A 17,193-nucleotide genomic window follows, 5' to 3' on the forward strand; every position below is an offset into this window, starting at 1 on the left:
AAACTTTTTTTTTTTTTTTTTTTACATCATACCCTCATCGGGGGCTGAGCCCCCCTAAAATGAAAATCCTAGAATCACCCCTGGCTGCTGTCCTGCAAACATTACTCCAAGAGCACAATATGGGCATTGTTTAAAAAAAAAAAACACTTTCACTTTCTTACTTGTCATGTGACTTAAATTCATTCTTACTTAAAGTAACAGATACATTTTTACATGTCAGCTGAGAACTTTCATCTGCTCTTTTAAGCCTCTAAAAATACAATGCAGACATTATTATTAAACACATTTTTCTACTAAAGATATATGTATGTATAACCTTTTTCTAAAAATAACTTAACTCTGATTTTATCAGTCTAAATTAGTGGTGCAACAGATCACAAAACTCACGGATCAGATCATTTTTCAGATCAGCAAAAAAAAAACAATACATACAAATAAAAATGGGGAGTTTTGAGACAAATGTAACTGCTTCCCATTTATTATTTAATAAAGAACACTTTAAGTACTTTGATACCACAGCAAAAACTCCTAACTAATAAAGTTCAAACATTATTATGGATAAATGAACATCCAGTAAAAATAAGAATACTCAAATGAAAACAGATAAATACTATAGAACTACTAAAATAATACTACTAAAATTTATATAAATTGTTAGGTCTAACAGTACTATTCAGGTACATAAATGTAATAATTAATATAAAAATAATTGTAATTACACTGCACAGTGTTCACTGTATAAATTAAATATTGATTAATCATTGTTATTGTTTTGTTGTTTGATAAAATTAATGACACAGCAGTTATTTTAAGGCTGCTGTCACTAAATGCACGGAACCAATGTACGAATGCGCATCCGAAAGCACAGAACTAATATGATGAAACACAATCTGATTTCTTTCTCAAGTTATCTCAACTGATAAGGTTCACTTAAGACTTTATAACCGACTGTATACAAGAAAACTTGTTGATACGGGTATTTTGAGATCATTTTGTGTGAGTGTCCATTCAAGCTGAAGGAGTCGTGAAACAAAGCTCGATTATGTGTTCACGCGTCATCTGAATGGCGCCTCTGTGAGCGTGCATGTTTTGAGTGTGCGAGCACTCACACGCGTTACACTCACGATTGCAAATTTTGCTTGTCTTCTTGCATTTGAATTGTTTAAAAACGCTTGAGTGTTTTAGAATTACAAACATGTGCAAATAATAAACTTTCACTATATAATGGTAAAATGCGATTAATCTGTGAATCACATGCGTTCCGAACCGTGGGACCTGGTTCATACAGATCAAGGATCAACTATACACCAACATAGCAATGTTTTTGGGGCCCATGCAGGTCCGGTCCTCACAGCCCCTTTTTCCTGAGCCCACATGCCCCGAAGAATAATATCCCTGTAGTGGCCCAGATCTGGATTAAAGACAAGGGCCACACACGGGCCATAACTGGTCCGAGTCTCAGACAATTACTCAACTATTAATCAACAATTAATCCACTGCGAAATTTTACATTACGTGTTTTCTAGGCTCTAAGGGGGGGAAGATGCCCGTACCATGAAATTTTGCACATCGCATTCATATTCTGTAGGCTCTTGTCTATATAAAGGTTTCCTCCCATAGAGTCTGTTATAAAGAAAACGCTTACCGTACACAGCAAAATCCCCAGTGTTAAATGAACACTGCTCAGTGTTTATATAATCCACACTGAAGCAGTGTTAAAGTTAATGAGATAATTCAGTGATTAATTGAGTGATGATTGAGCATTATTGAAGACACCTGATGATAACAAGCAGAATCACTGAAGGAGAAAAATTACAAATATTTAGTCACATTATGGTGATCAGTGTATGCTTTAGTTGGGCTCATGACCATTACATTTTTAACTTTAGATTTAGTTTGGCTGCTGTTGTTACGGACTGCTCCGAGACTTGAAGGTTGGGATCCAAATGCAGCTTTTAATAAACAGAGTAATCCAAAGAACAGGCAAGGGTCATACACAGGCAGGCAGTCAAAACAAACAAACAAACAAACAAACAAACAAACAAACAAAACAGGCAGGGACCAGAGGCAAGAGAGTAATCCAGGGACCAGAGGCAAGAGAGTAATCCAGGGAACAGGGCAAGATATCCAAAACCAAAATACAAGAAACCAGGGAAAACGCTCAGAGATGCAGTGAAACACTTAACAAAACTTCGCAGTGAGTGATGGGGTGAACCAGGCTTATATGGGGTGAACTAAACAAGAAGATGAGATACAGGTGAATGTGATAATCAGTGCTGATGAGTCCAGGCAGAGAATGATGGGAGATGTAGTCTGTGAGTGAACATGAGAGTCAAGTGTGGAGTGCCCTCTGGTGGCTCTCGAGGGCACTCCAGCTGGTTATCGTTACATAGCCCCTCCCCAAAGAGCGGCTTCCAGACGCTCCAAAACTGTCCAGGTGGGAGGTGGCCCGGAGGCGGATCCAGGGGCGGGATGGAGGGTCAGGTCCGTGGAGCGGAAGAGGACCTTGAGACTGCGGTAATACGGGAGGCCAGGACGGAGCAGGCAGTGCAGGCGACCAGGGCGGAGCAGGCGGCCAGGGCGGAGCAGGCTGTGCAGGCGGCCAGGGCGGAGCAGGCTGTGCAGGCGGCCAGGGCGGAGCAGGCTGTGCAGGCGGCCAGGGAGAAGACGACCCGTCAGGCGGCCAGGGAGGCGACCATGGCACAGGAACAGACACCGGCTCAGGAATAGGAACAGACACCGGCTCAGGAACAGGAACAGACACCGGCTCAGGAACAGGAACCGGCTCAGGAGCGGCCATCTTGTCCGAAGACACTGGCTCGGCGGAGACCATCTTGTCCTGAGACACTGGCTCGGCGGAGACCATCTTGTCCTGAGACACTGGCTCGGCGGAGACCATCTTGTCCTGAGACACTGGCTCGGCGGTGGCCATCTTGTCCGAAGACACAGGCGTGGTTTCAGCCATCTTGTCCGAAGACACAGGCGTGGAGTCGGCCATCTTGTCCGAAGACACAGGCGTGGAGTCGGCCATCTTGTCCGAAGACACAGGCGTGGAGTCGGCCATCTTGTCCGAAGACACAGGCGTGGAGTCGGCCATCTTGTCCGAAGACACAGGCGTGGAGTCGGCCATCTTGTCCGAAGACACAGGCGCAGAAAGAGGAAGAGGAACAGATTCAGGCTCAGGAACTGATTCAGTCTCGGCGGGACGAGACTCTTGACGGGCGGACGTGACGTGAAGCTCAGTCTCTGGATCGGCTGACGTGATGTGAAGCTCAGTCTCTGGATCGGCAGAAGTGACGTGAAGCTCAGTCTCTGGATCGGCAGAAGTGACGTGAACAGTCTCTGGCTCGGCAGAAGTGACGTGAACAGTCTCTGGATCAGGATCAGCGTGCTCTGAGCTTGACGGGACCAGCAGCGGCGAGGGCTTTGAGCTGGGTAGGACCAGCGGCGAAGAGGACTCTGAGCTGGTTAGGACCAGCGATGAAGAGGGCTCTGAACTGGACGGAACCAGCGGCGAAGAGGGCTCTGAGCTGGGCAGGACCAGCGGCGAAGAGGGCTCTGAGCTGGACGGAACCAGCGATGAAGAGGGCTCTGTGCTGGGCAGGACCAGCGGCGAAGAGGGCTCTGTGCTGGATGGAACCAGCGATGAAGAGGGCTCTGTGCTGGATGGGACCAGCAGTGAAGGCTCTGTGCTGGACGGGACCAGCGGTGAAGAAGGCTCTGTGCTGGACGGGACCAGCGGTGAAGACTCTAGCTTGGCGGGCATGTCGCTTGCTGTCTCAGGCGCGGCGGGCATGATGCTCTCAGTCTCAGGGGCGGCGGGCATGACGCATACTGCCTTGGCTTCGGCAGATCTGGCGTGAAGTGCGGGCTCGGCTGGACTGGCGTGAAGTGCAGGCTCGGCTGGACTGGCGTGAAGCGCAGGCTCGGCTGGACTGGCGTGAAGCGCAGGCTCGGCAGGGCTGACGAGGAGAAGCTCAGGCTGAGGGGATACTGCGGGCTCACGGAGCTCCTCCTCTACCCCGCCCACAGTAAACGATGATCCGCTTAACAAAAGGGCCAGATCAATATAGTGCTCCAAAGTCTCGTGAGGATCATGCAAGGGCATGAATGAACTGAGCGGTTCAGATAGCCCTCCCCGAAAAAAGATCTTAAGGCATTCTGTGTTCATTGAGGTGAGATTTGCCAGTTCAATAAACTCCTCGACATACCTCTCAATCGGCCGATTCCCCTGACGGAGACGCAGGATTTGTACTGCTATATCTGATGGCATCGCTGCTGGATCTAGGTATGGCGAAGTTTTCTGTTACGGACTGCTCCGAGACTTGAAGGTTGGGATCCAAATGCAGCTTTTAATAAACAGAGTAATCCAAAGAACAGGCAAGGGTCATACACAGGCAGGCAGTCAAAACAAACAAACAAAGAAACAAACAAAACAGGCAGGGACCAGAGGCAAGAGAGTAATCCAGGGACCAGAGGCAAGAGAGTAATCCAGGGACCAGAGGCAAGATATCCAAAACCAAAATACAAGAAACCAGGGAAAACGCTCAGAGATGCAGTGAAACACTTAACAAAACTTCGCAGTGAGTGATGGGGTGAACCAGGCTTATATGGGGTGAACTAAACAAGAAGATGAGATACAGGTGAATGTGATAATGAGTGCTGATGAGTCCAGGCAGAGAATGATGGGAGATGTAGTCTGTGAGTGAACATGAGAGTCAAGTGTGGAGTGCCCTCTGGTGGCTCTCGAGGGCACTCCAGCTGGTTATCGTTACAGCTGTAATTCAGTTGTAACAGCTAGATGAACAAAGACAAAACGTGATCTGATGGTGCTGGTTGTGTTTTAACAATCACTTTTGACCTGAATCACTGAACTCATTTAGAGCCTATCTCTGAGTGTGACTGGATTAAGGTAATCAGAAATCGCTGTTTCAGAGTATTGTCTTAATCGAGTTAATATCGGATTATTGTGGTCCATGTGACTGTCGGTGCTGTTATTAGTTTCACACTCATTTTGATCATCAGTGTTTAACGGCATTAACTACAATCAATAAATGTGTGATTCAGACATTTGTGTTCCATCAAGAGAAACTGATACTTTGGGAAAGTTAAATAACAATAAATCACTCAGATCTATTGAGATTTCTGCTGTAGATGAAAAACTGTAAGTGTGTGTCTGATCTTCAGCAGCATCTGATCATCTTCATTTCATTGCCTCTTATAGTCTGTGTTTTGGTTTAAAATTGTTTATTCTTACTGTCTGCGGTGTTTGACTTACTAATTATGTTGGCTTGAGAAAATTAGTATCATTATTAATATTATTATTATTATTCTGAGACTACATTTTCTAATTGTAACTCCTCCAAACATCCACCAAACTTTGCGCCGGAACACGCCTCCTCTTTTCGCTGAACCGCCCCCGGGAGCGCAAGTTCATTCCCTAATTTACAGACGTGCGTCTGTGGAGGGAAAATTATATTTTGTATCATTCAAAATAGGAATGATACATGCGCTGTGTACAAAGTCAATTGTGCTGGGTGCAAGATAGGGCTCATGGTGTTATGGACTTAACGTAATCTACTAGAATCAATCATTTCAGAGTAAGTCGGAATGAATCCAAATGTAACAATTTATTATTAGTCAGGTAAATGTATCATGCCAATTACAAAATCAATTCAAAGAAAATCAATACAATAACATAAAATGCTCAGAGATAAAGAGTAAAAAATGCACCTGACTCAGGAAATGCATAATTCTGAGTGTCCTCCAGACACTCGGCATTATGGGTCGATCTCATTACAAATCGCCCCGAGCCTCTGGAGACATTTCTTTATATTCTCAGACCAAGACAAAACATCCCCCAAAGTGGGGAATGAAGTTACAATAGGAATTTGCATTGACTAGAGTTATAGACACAGGGAGTTCACACCTTGTCGAGGAACAGGAGGTAGTTTGGATGAAGGACCCTGGGAAAAGTGCACATCCAATAGGCAAAGTATATCTCTAAACCATTATTACCATTTGGCTTACTTCTGTGGAGATGAGACCATTGTACCAGTCGCACTGAGACATTTCAAATGATACCAAACATGACTGTTTATTCACTTATATTGACATTGAATATTATCATTTTATATATAATCTTTCTAAGTGAAGAGAAGGATGTGTAAAAGGAAGGAAGTGGGGGAGAAGGAACAAATGTAAAGGAAGGACAGGAGGGAAAGAAGCTTTCCCACAACTTTACTCTGTTTGTGGTGTCCATATCTCAGGAGATCAAAGTATCTGAGGTTGAACTCTATCTGAACTGTTGAAGACACTCTTTACAGACACTGTGACTGCATGACAGAAAAAACAGGAGCCTTGAAGATTCCTTGACACACGGGACAAGAAAGTTCAAAATATAAAACAAATGACATGATGAATAATAATAAAATGAATATATGAATAAATGATTACATGGATAAATGATTGAATGAATAGATAAATGAATAAATGTGGGCAAAAGCAAATTTGAATTTTTGATGATCTCAGCTTGTTGCTTAATTTGTGGTCATGAGTTTATATATTTAAGTACCATGATAGGTACATGACACTTCTGAACCTAGAAAAGTTATACTGGTTTTTAAACCAACTGAGAATCCATTTCCCAGGAATTTGAACTCTATCCCAGTCCGACCAATAGATGCACCCGTGTCAAATCCATATCTCACTTCCACACCAACAGGACCGGCTTTAGCTGATGCACTGGCGACTTCGGCCCGAGCCATTGCTGTGACTCCATCCACATTGGCTTCAGCCCTAGCTGAAACACTGGGGCCTTTGACTTCTGCCTCAAATACACTGAATTCAACACGAGCTCGTCCAACTCCTGCTTCTGCAAAGGTTCCAGCCATATATGTTCCAGTTTCAGTATAGGTGCCTTCTGCACTGGCATCGGCTGGTCGGTCATATGTGTTAACTATGTATATGGTGTCGAGTACATAGTGCCAATATGACTTTATAGTTTCCTCTTTGTATCCTTTTCCTTCATCCAAAAAACAAAACAAATTAGCTTTAATGCAGTGCACATATACAGACATACACAATCCTCTATACAGAATGTCTGTAACTGCCCATAAAGCCTGGAACACACCAAGCTGACGCCGACGAACTAGCGCTGATGGAAGCCGACTGTGTTGTCGCCTCGCATCGGGGTAAAGAGCTGCACTTGAGCACACCGAGAGAACTACAGCCGAATGTCAGCTAGCATGCGCGTTCTGCGCCTGTGTGTAAATGAGACAACTGTCTATTTCTGCAGATATATTCGTCTACATTTATTCGTCTACATTTTACCTTCCCGGGAAGGCGTCCAGGAGGCATCCGGAACAGATGCCCGAGCCACCTCAGCTGACCCCTCTCGATGTTGAGGAGCAGCGGCTCTACACTGAGCTCCTCCCGAGTGGCCGAGCTTCTCACCCTATCTCTAAGGGATCGCCCAGCCACCCTGCGGAGAAAGCTCATTTCGGCCGCCTGTATCCGGGATCTTGTCCTTTCGGTCATGACCCAAAGCTCATGACCATAGGTGAGAGTAGGAACGTAGATTGACCGGTAAATCGAGAGCTTCGCCTTGCGGCTCAGCTCTTTCTTCACCACGACAGACCGGTACATCGACCACATTACTGCAGAAGCTGCACCGATCCGTCTGTCAATCTCCCGTTCAATCCTTCCCTCACTCGTGAACAAAACCCCAAGATACTTAAACTCCTCCACTTGAGGCACGAACTCTCCACCAACCTGAAGTGGGCAAGCCACCCTTTTCCGACTGAGGACCATGGCCTCGGATTTGGAGGTGCTGATTCTCATCCCAGCCGCTTCACACTCGGCTGCAAACCGTCCCAGTGCATGCTGAAGGTCCTGGTCTGATGGGGCCAACACGACAACATCATCCGCAAAGAGCAGAGATGAAATTGTGTGGTCCCCAAACCTGACACCCTCCGGCCCCTGGCTGCGCCTAGAAATTCTGTCCATAAAAATTATGAACAGAACCGGTGACAAAGGGCAGCCCTGCCAGAGTCCAACATGCACCGGGAACAAGTCTGACTTACTGCCGGCAATGCGAACCAAGCTCCTGCTTCGGTCGTACAGGGACCGGACAGCCCTTAGCAAAGGACCCCGGACCCCATACTCCCGGAGCACCCTCCACAGGTCGCCGCGAGGGACACAGTCGAATGCCTTCTCCAAATCCACAAAGCACATGTGGATTGGTTGGGCAAACTCCCATGAACCCTCCAGCAACCTGTAGAGGGTATAGAGCTGGTCCAGTGTTCCACGGCCCGGACGAAAACCACACTGTTCCTCCTGAATCTGAGGTTCTACTATCGGCCGTATTCTCCTCTCCAGTACCCTGGCATAGACTTTCCCAGGGAGGCTGAGAAGTGTGATCCCCCTGTAGTTGGAACACACCCTCCGGTCCCCCTTCTTAAAAAGAGGGACCACCACCCCGGTCTGCCATCCCAGAGGCACTGTCCCCGACCGCCACGCGATGCTGCAGAGGCGTGTCAGCCAAGACAGCCCTACAGCATCCAGAGACTTGAGGTACTCAGGGCAGATCTCATCCACCCCCGGTGCCTTGCCACCGAGGAGTTTCTTGACTACCTCGGTGACTTCAGCCCGGGTGATGGATGAGTCCACCTCTGAGCCCTCAGCCTCTGCTTCCTCAATGGAAGGCGTGACGGCAGGATTGAGAAGATCCTCGAAGTATTCCTTCCACCGTCCAACGACATCCCCAGTTGAGGTCAACAGCGCCCCCGCGTTTTGCTGGATTTTCTTCACATTGTAGTACAATAAACTTAAATTACTCCGTCATTTATGGTTATACAGAAAAAAGAAATATAAAAAAAAGAATCTGTGATATTTCTACTTTTGTATGTGTCCACTTACAATCAAATCAAAACATTGTGCTTTTGTAAAATAAAGAAAATAAACAGGGTGTGCGTTCTGCCTCTCCGTCGCGGTGAACTTTTTTTTCTTGAGCACGTCTATAAACTGAAACAAAACTCAGCGAATACTTCTCACACATTTATGAGCCATACACCTTTATACACATTTAAGTGTGTACTTTTAAATGATCGGATTCAAACTGAAAACAAATATTCTCTGTTTAAGTAATTTGTATAAAACCAACAGGATGTCCAGTATCTCAAACGCTTGCTAATTACTTTTAATTCGGCCACGCCCACTCGCGCAAAAGAGATTCACATGCAAATCTCCACATGGGACGCGAACGCCCTCGTTACCTCAAACACAAAACACCAAAACACTTCACAAGTCTCTGCTTTTCGTCGAGTTTGGAAGACGCGCTGTGAGCTTACATTGAATTTACATCAGAAGAAGAAGAACGCGATTTGAAGACAAGAAAGATGTAAGGTAAGAAATTCTTACTTATTAGTTTATGGTATTGTTGCATAAACTTCACATTGCAGTTGAACTGTTGCTAGATATATGGTGAATATTATACTATTTAGACCCGTGTTTACTGTTAAATACTGTTTGTGGATATCTGCTCAAACATAGATATGTATAACCATAATGTTTAATATTTTGGAGCGCGCTGTGGGTTTGAATGTATCATATTTTGGAGCGCGCTGTGCGTTTGAATGTACAGTATCATATTTTGGAGCGCGATTGCGTTTGAAAGGAAAAATGCACCAAACATTAGGCTTTATGTTTTTACTATTATCTCATTTCATATCATCATAACGAATGGAAACATTTGAAGTAACATAAGATAATCAATATATTTTTCTCTAGCATTGTTACTGAAATGTTTTGGAAGATTTATAGGCTGCTTTGTAAAATAAAATTATTTTATGCAGTACTGCACATAGCTTATGCCTACAAGGCACAACAAATATGGTGTTCTTTATATTATATATTGTTGGAAACATTTGTGTGTGTGTTTGTGTGTATTCTGTGAATTTTAAAAAGCAATTTTAACCAGAAAAATCTAAAATGTATTCCCAAAATCGTGCAGGCCTAGTTTCTCTTGATACCAGTATGTTCACTTTTTTCTTTTCTTTCAGGGACCAGATGCAACTGAGTCCTGCTGACTTCAACATTCACATGAGTCTCTGTACATGAACATGGTAAAGTGAAAATCAAACACCTTGGAAATGGTATGTACAATGTTTTTAGGAATGGCACAAAGGTCTCTGTCTTTGGATCATTGTTTTCAATGTGCTCTTTTGTCATTTGTATTTTTGGATTGTGTTGTGTTGTAAATGAATCCAAACAATCTAAAAGCCATTCTTTTTTAAATCTCCTCATTCTTTGTGCAAGGTTGCTCTGAATGACAGGGCCTGATCGCTCCTAATAGGGCAGTTAGGGGAGTGTCTTTGTATTTCTCAGGTGTTAAAAGCTTACATATTCATGAGATGTCACGCCTCTTCGAATATGGCTTTGTCACACAAAACACGTCTTAGAAATTTTAAATCAATATATTGTCTTATCTGAATGAGCAGTCAGGGTGATTTTCACATAGTTTTGGAGCAAATATTCTAGGCTACGTCATACAATTTTCAAAAGTCTTGTGAAGAAATAATCAGTATGGGTTTCATGGCCTTATTTCAGTGACATTTTTTTTTTGTATTTTCACAAACCACGCATAAATGTCATTATCTCAAAACTACAAACTTTTACATACATGCTGCTGATATATTATTGTAGCAGAGTTTGTGCTAAATACAGTGTAATAAGACTTTAGCCATGAAAATGTCACTAGTAACAGAAAAAAACACAAATGTCAGAGCATGTCAGAACACCTCCAGGCCCAGAAAACAGCTCAGACCTCAGAGGGTTAAACTTTGTTACATTTCCCCTCACTCTCTCTCTCTCTCACTCTCTCTCTCTCTCTCTCTCTCTCTCTCTCTCTCTCTCTCTCTCTCTCTCTCACACTCACACTCACATTCACACTCACACTCAGGGGCCGTTTACACCTGGCCACTTCATGCGTTTTCTCAGATCGGATCGTGAAAAGACCAGGTGTAAATGCCCTCCGAAACGCATTCGAGACGGATTTGAATCCGATCGCTCAAACCACTTCAGGAGGAGGTCTGGGCCTCCTGGGCCTTCAACACTTTTTCAACACTCCTTCAGAGTGAACACGGTGAATCTGACTGCAGTAGATGTGAAAGATATGAATAAAAATTATGTTAATTCAGCCAGCGCACATACCTGTATTTACTTCCTCTTTTCGGTCGAAGTCCACAGTAGTCGATTGTCTGACAGCACTCCAAATTTACAAAAAAATGAGCTCAATGTTAAAATTGACCGGAGTTCTCCTTTAACTTCCAAGTCCGAGTCAAGTCTCAAGTATTTTATGTTTTGTCAAGTCAAGTCACAAGTCATAAAAATAGCGTCTTGAGTCGACTCGAGTCCAAGTCACCAAGTCATAAGTCCCCATGTCTGCTATTTTGGAGATGATTATTATCACAGTGATCAGCTGCTTCTCACATAGTTGCTAAAGGGCATTTACGTGCTAGTAGCGCCTTCTTGTGGCGATGTTCAGAATAATTACTCAACATTGCCCAATAATACTTTGTTAATGTCATTGTTGTATACAGACTGAATACTGTTTAATTATTTTATGGATGTTTATGTTTATGGAACATCTGTATGTATATATTAATACGTTTATTTCTCTTGTTCAATTAGTTATACTCAAACAGCTCTTCAGTAAACAAAGTGAAAACTTAGACCAGGGCTATTCACTTAGCTAGTCGAGGGCTGGATAATCAAATCAAAAAGTTGCGGTGGGCCAGTGGGTTTAGCTTATTTATTGAAACATTATTTATTATTTATTGAAACATAACAGTTGAAATAAATAAGCTAAAGAAAACCTAAAAAAAAGTATTGCATTTTTAAGTTTGGATATTGCTATTGTTTAAGTTAAATTCCCTGTGTTTCTATAAGTTTGGATATGTGGGAATTTGATTAAGAGGGGAGACATTTATGTGTTTGTGTTAATTTAAACTTACCTGATGCCACTGAAGGGCAGATGCTGACAAGTAATAAGAGAAGTACAAGTTGTTTTCCCCATTTTCGTGGTGTTGCGTATGTTCCTGGAAAGAATATATACATATAAAAAATCAGTGTTGTATATTGATGCAGACATAACATAAAATAATTTTTTTCTAATCAAATCGTTCTTTGAAACAATAATGTTACAGGAGAACGCATGAACAGAAACTTTAAATGTAACTCTAAAGTGAAAAGCATGATAACTCTTTAATATTGACTAAAGTCATTGTAAACACTGTAGATTTTTGTAAGGTTTTGGATAGTAATGACTCAAGTGTTACTCCATCCTTTTACCTTTTACTATTACCTCTTTACTTTAAGAATTTTTCTTAGACAATTGAAATGAAATAACTTCACAGTTTTAATATGCTCATGTTATTAGCACATTCGTTTATAAACCTAAATGGCATTTGAACATTTTATGGCAGTCAGTTTCTGCCAATAACGTGAATTAACTTGAGGTTTAATTTAGTGCAACTGTGCTGCCAGCATTTTACAGACAAATTACAGGACCATTTTTTACAGTAAAAAAAACTGTAAAAACAACAGTGCTTTGTAGGTGAAGCTGCTGCCAGTTAATTACTGCAAATTTACACTGCAAAGTTTTAGTGTGTTTCAGCTCTGTAATTTTGCAATCAAGACGTTCTTACCAGGAAATGGATCTGTGTCTACTGCCATTTTCAAAGTCTCTGTGGCAGATCACAAATGCATTAAAATACTCAATAAAGAGTATTAAAGATAAAGATAAAAGATATAGTTCTTCAACAAAGAACTCAATATATGTTGTTTATCATTACTTATAATACCAATAAATCAATGCATTTGAATAAAACGTTGTTGCAAGAAACCTCAGGCTGCTATATAAGGTTGTTCACTTTCTGTTCTAGTAGGTCAGAGGTAATGCTCCTTCCTGCTGTGTTACATGGTAAGAATCTTTATTTTGTACACATCATGCATCCTTCATGAACTGCTCTTGTTTCTCTACACACACAATGATCATCTTACCACGATTTATAGACATCATATATAAAATATATAACAATTCATGTAATTCATGGAAATAATTAAATAACAATTCATGTCACAGTAATAAAGTTTCATAAAGTTTCATATATTGTTTTGTGTGATTTACCACAAAGTGGTAAAAAGAAAGCATCTCAAGGATCACACAACACATGTAAGTAGAGCAGTGAATAGTTATTTTAGAACTCAGAAGAAAACAACTAAATCCCAACAGAACATTAAAGGTTTAGTCGCGCATGCATCGTGAACTCACTCTGAGGCCCACACGGAAGAAAATGAATAGTTTAATAAAGTCGTTATTTGGGGATTTTTATACAAATAGTATTCTCGTCGCTTGATAAACTTAAGGTTGAGCCACTGTAGTCACTTGCACTATTGTCTTTACTAACTTTCTGGGCCGGCAGAATGACATTTCTTAGAAGCCTATGGAGGAGTGAGACAGCTCTCAGATCACTTAATTTGTGTTCTGAAGATGAACGAAAGTCTTACGGGGTTGGAACAACATGAGGGGGAGTGATTACTGACAGAATATTTAGGTGAACTAACCCTTTAATTCTTCTGGTTGTTCTCCATTTATTCCCCAAACTTTACATATTGTTCCCTTATACTTACATACAGTATAATTTTTATAGATACACTATAATTACCGAAAGCTACACTGTAAAATGGCTTTAATTACACAGTAATTTCCAGGCTGTAATCTAAAGCTTTACAGAGTGAAGTTTCTTCTTCTTAGAGAGGCGCTCACAGTGCAGCAAACTGCACCCTCGAGGACTGAGCGAGCATGATCCTCACCCATGCAAATGACGCACCCATGGAAAAGAAAACACTGACACGGATACACACACTGCCTGAAAGACCAGTGCTAGCTTCCATTTGATCACCTTGTTTAGATATGGTAAACTAAACTCCTTGAGTACTTAAATGTCCACCACTGCGATTACAGCAAAGATCATTCAAAACCGGTTCTGTCTGATGAACAATGCAAACACTGTTTTCTCTTTCTTTTTTCAATTACATTATAATAAAATTTCCTGAATTTCCATAATATGTCAGTATTTCTAAATGAATGAGGTTTTTATACAACAGAATACACAATGTTTTATCAAGTATCCTAAAGCGTGTTTTATGTGTCAACATAAAATAAATAATTAATATAACTCTTTGTATTTAAAACATAAACAATATTTAGTATGTTTAAGGCTGAGCAACTACACACTATACACTGCTTTTTACATTTTATATATCTGTAATGCCCCCAATGGTTTTTTTATAATCAATTTAATCGGATAAACAAGACATTTTTCTTTTTAAACCTTAAGTTTTTTATCAAAAACATAGAAAGAATAATTATATGTTTGGTTCGGTTTGCTATAGAGTAGACAAAATATGTAGAATCTATTGAAAAATGTAAAAACTTACCTAACTTTTCTCACCAGACAATTTTGTTGGTTAGCTGTACAGTATAAAATCTATGGGTAGTTACAAGAAAAAAAAAGTACCTTAGAGGTGTGGTTGTTTTCCAACCAGTTTTCATGAAGGTGGAGCTCTCGAAAGGTGAGGTGCGCATGTGTTGTTATTTCTCCATCCAAAAAATTACATTGACGTCACCTGTACGATTCACATATCTGAACATAACAGGAGGAATGTCCAACACCCAACATACACATCAATTGAAAATTAATAACTGGTTTCGTCAAATTTCAAGAATGCTCTGAAATAAATTGCAGAACATGCCAGGAACACAAAGACTGAATAATTGAGCATTTCATTGATATAATAATTGTAATGTTTGAGCTGTTTGTTCGCTTGTTTACAGTTTTATCATTGTCTAGGCAAGTTTATCCGTATTTTTATATATTTTTTTCAGTTACAGCAGCCAAACTAAATATAGATGTAAAAATGTATGGTTCAAGAGCCCAACTAAAGCAAACACTGATCATCATAATGGTGAATACGATAGTGATTGGTGAGTAAAATAGTGATTTTCTCCTTCAGTGATTCTGCTTGTTAACATCAGATAATGCTCAATCATCACTCGATTAATCACTTAATTATCTCATTAACTTCAACACTGTTTCAGTGTTACTTATAACACTCTGAGTGTGGATTATATAAACACTAAGCAGTGTTAATTTAACACTGGGGATTTTTCTGTGTACTCTACTGTAAAATAAAGGCAAAAAAAAAAAAAAAAAAAAAAACCCTTGCATATATTAAACAGAGTACTCTATTTTATTAGCAGTAACATCCTATTTTTACAATTATACAATAGATTGTAGAATTTTATTAACCCTTTAGAACCTGAAGCTAAAATAGGTGTTTCTCACATAATTAGATTTTTTGACTGTAAAATTCTAAAACAATGTGCTATCTTCATGTGCAAGGTGTCATCTTTTTCAGAAAAAGATAAGCTTTCAACAAATTACAGTTATTGACCATTATTGTGTGTGGTGAGTTTGTAAATAGAATTTAAATAGACAAAAATAAAAAAAACAGAATAAATTTACTGATTTTTATTTAGAAAAAAAACTGAAAAAATCATGAACGAAAGAAACTAACACTTTAAAGTTGAAAAATGAACTATAATAGATATATACAAGTCTTTTTTTGTGACATTGGGTTGCACAGTCTTCATTTAGGACACTTTTTTTCATACACGCACACATACAAATGCACGCATTCATAGGCACACACACTCTCAGAAAAAAAAAAGGTACAAAAGCTGTCACTGAGACAGTACCCTTCAAAAGGGTTCTAATATGTACCATTTAGGTACTAATATGTACACATTTGGTACCAATTTGTACCTTTGAGGGACTTATATGCACTCTTTAGGTACAAAGGTGTACCTTTTGAAAAGGTACCGCCACAGTGACAGCTTATACACATGCACGCACTACATGCTTAGATACGTGAAAGAGTAATGGCCATCCGCCTCCCAAATTTCATAAAAAATTATCCCAATCCCCTCTTCTGCTGTCTAACACTTCTTTCGTCATGTATTTGTTCGTTTCTTTTATTATTTTATGCAATCCAAACACTCTAACCTGCCGCGCGTCGTATCTCTCTGTTCAAACCCTTCCATCCCGCGCTGCTGTCATTTGAAGACGGAAAGCATGACATTACCGTAATAAGCCGTATATTGGCGAAAAGCGCATGATGTCTACTTTCAGGAACTATTTGAATTATTTTGATAGTGCAAACGGTTGAAGAGTTACAGTGAAATGAATACAGCTTGGTTGGCTGTGTCGTCGACGACACATCCCGTTTTAAAGGGTTAACCGTATCCAATGATATGGAAAATACATTGTATATTAGAGCTTAAATGAAAGGGAATGACCTTCAGACATTGTTTAACCAGAAAACCCAGGTTTGGCTTGTACTGTAAAACATTTGCAAGGTAAACTAAGAAAAATGTATGGTATGCTCTGTCAACAAGATCACAATGCAACGCCATGTACCCGTTTAAACCAGTTTGAACTCTGTATTAATATAGGGCTACAAAATGTTACTAAATGTTAGTTAGTTACAAATGAGGAAATTAAGAAAGAAGCTTGTATGCAAACAAAACTGATTCTCTATACAAAGTGCTTAAAACATGATAATGTTTCTCACTTAATTTCAGTGAAAACTATTTTTACTCTAACTGGGACCTTTAATTTTAAGTGTGTGGCTTAAAACATATTTAACATATGAGCAGAAATTGGCGAATAAAAGCTTATTTGATGTGGCAGTAGTCTTTTTTACAGTAAAAACTTTATAATCTATCCAAATCTAGTCAACGAAATCTTGTCTAAACATATTTCGTCTGTAACATATCGTTTTTATGATATAATAGCATATACATGTTAATTTGCAGTTTAATACGTTGCTTATACAAAGACATTTTATTTCAACATATTTCAGTCGATTTTTAATCATCTCAGTATGGCAATATAGTTTAGTAAAAGCTAAACTAGTAGATGTGTTCATGTAAAAATAACATGTTTACTAATGTAAGTTAAGTGCGAGTGTGAATGAATGGCACATATGCTTGCTGTTGTTTGCTACAGCTGTTTTTTTCTGTTTACGCGTTTCAGAATGGACTTCACTGACAGAGAGTAGGCAGAA

General features: G+C 40.5%; 1 protein-coding gene and 1 long non-coding RNA gene across 2 annotated transcripts in view; both read right to left on the reverse strand.

Annotated features, from left to right (window-relative positions):
- Positions 1-14,483, reverse strand: part of LOC309499784 (L-asparaginase 1-like) — a 56,872-nt gene extending 42,389 nt beyond the window's left edge. The window contains exons 1-5 of the mRNA XM_082171255.1: positions 13,762-14,483; positions 12,906-13,717; positions 12,708-12,746; positions 12,015-12,098; positions 79-104 (exon numbers count right to left, since the gene is read on the reverse strand). The gene's annotated coding sequence lies outside the window, so the exon portion shown is untranslated. The remainder of the gene's footprint in view (positions 1-78; positions 105-12,014; positions 12,099-12,707; positions 12,747-12,905; positions 13,718-13,761) is intronic.
- Positions 14,484-15,673: 1,190 nt separating this feature from the next.
- LOC309492938 lies at positions 15,674-16,358 on the reverse strand. Its single transcript, XR_014203754.1, has 2 exons — positions 15,981-16,358; positions 15,674-15,780 (listed from the first exon to the last, which is right to left on the reverse strand). It is a non-coding gene; the product is annotated as an uncharacterized lncRNA (long non-coding RNA).
- Positions 16,359-17,193: the final 835 nt, after the last annotated feature.

The sequence above is a fragment of the Leuciscus leuciscus genome (genome assembly GCF_965113295.1).
Source record: "Leuciscus leuciscus genome assembly, chromosome: 1".
Lineage (NCBI taxonomy): Eukaryota > Metazoa > Chordata > Actinopteri > Cypriniformes > Leuciscidae > Leuciscus > Leuciscus leuciscus.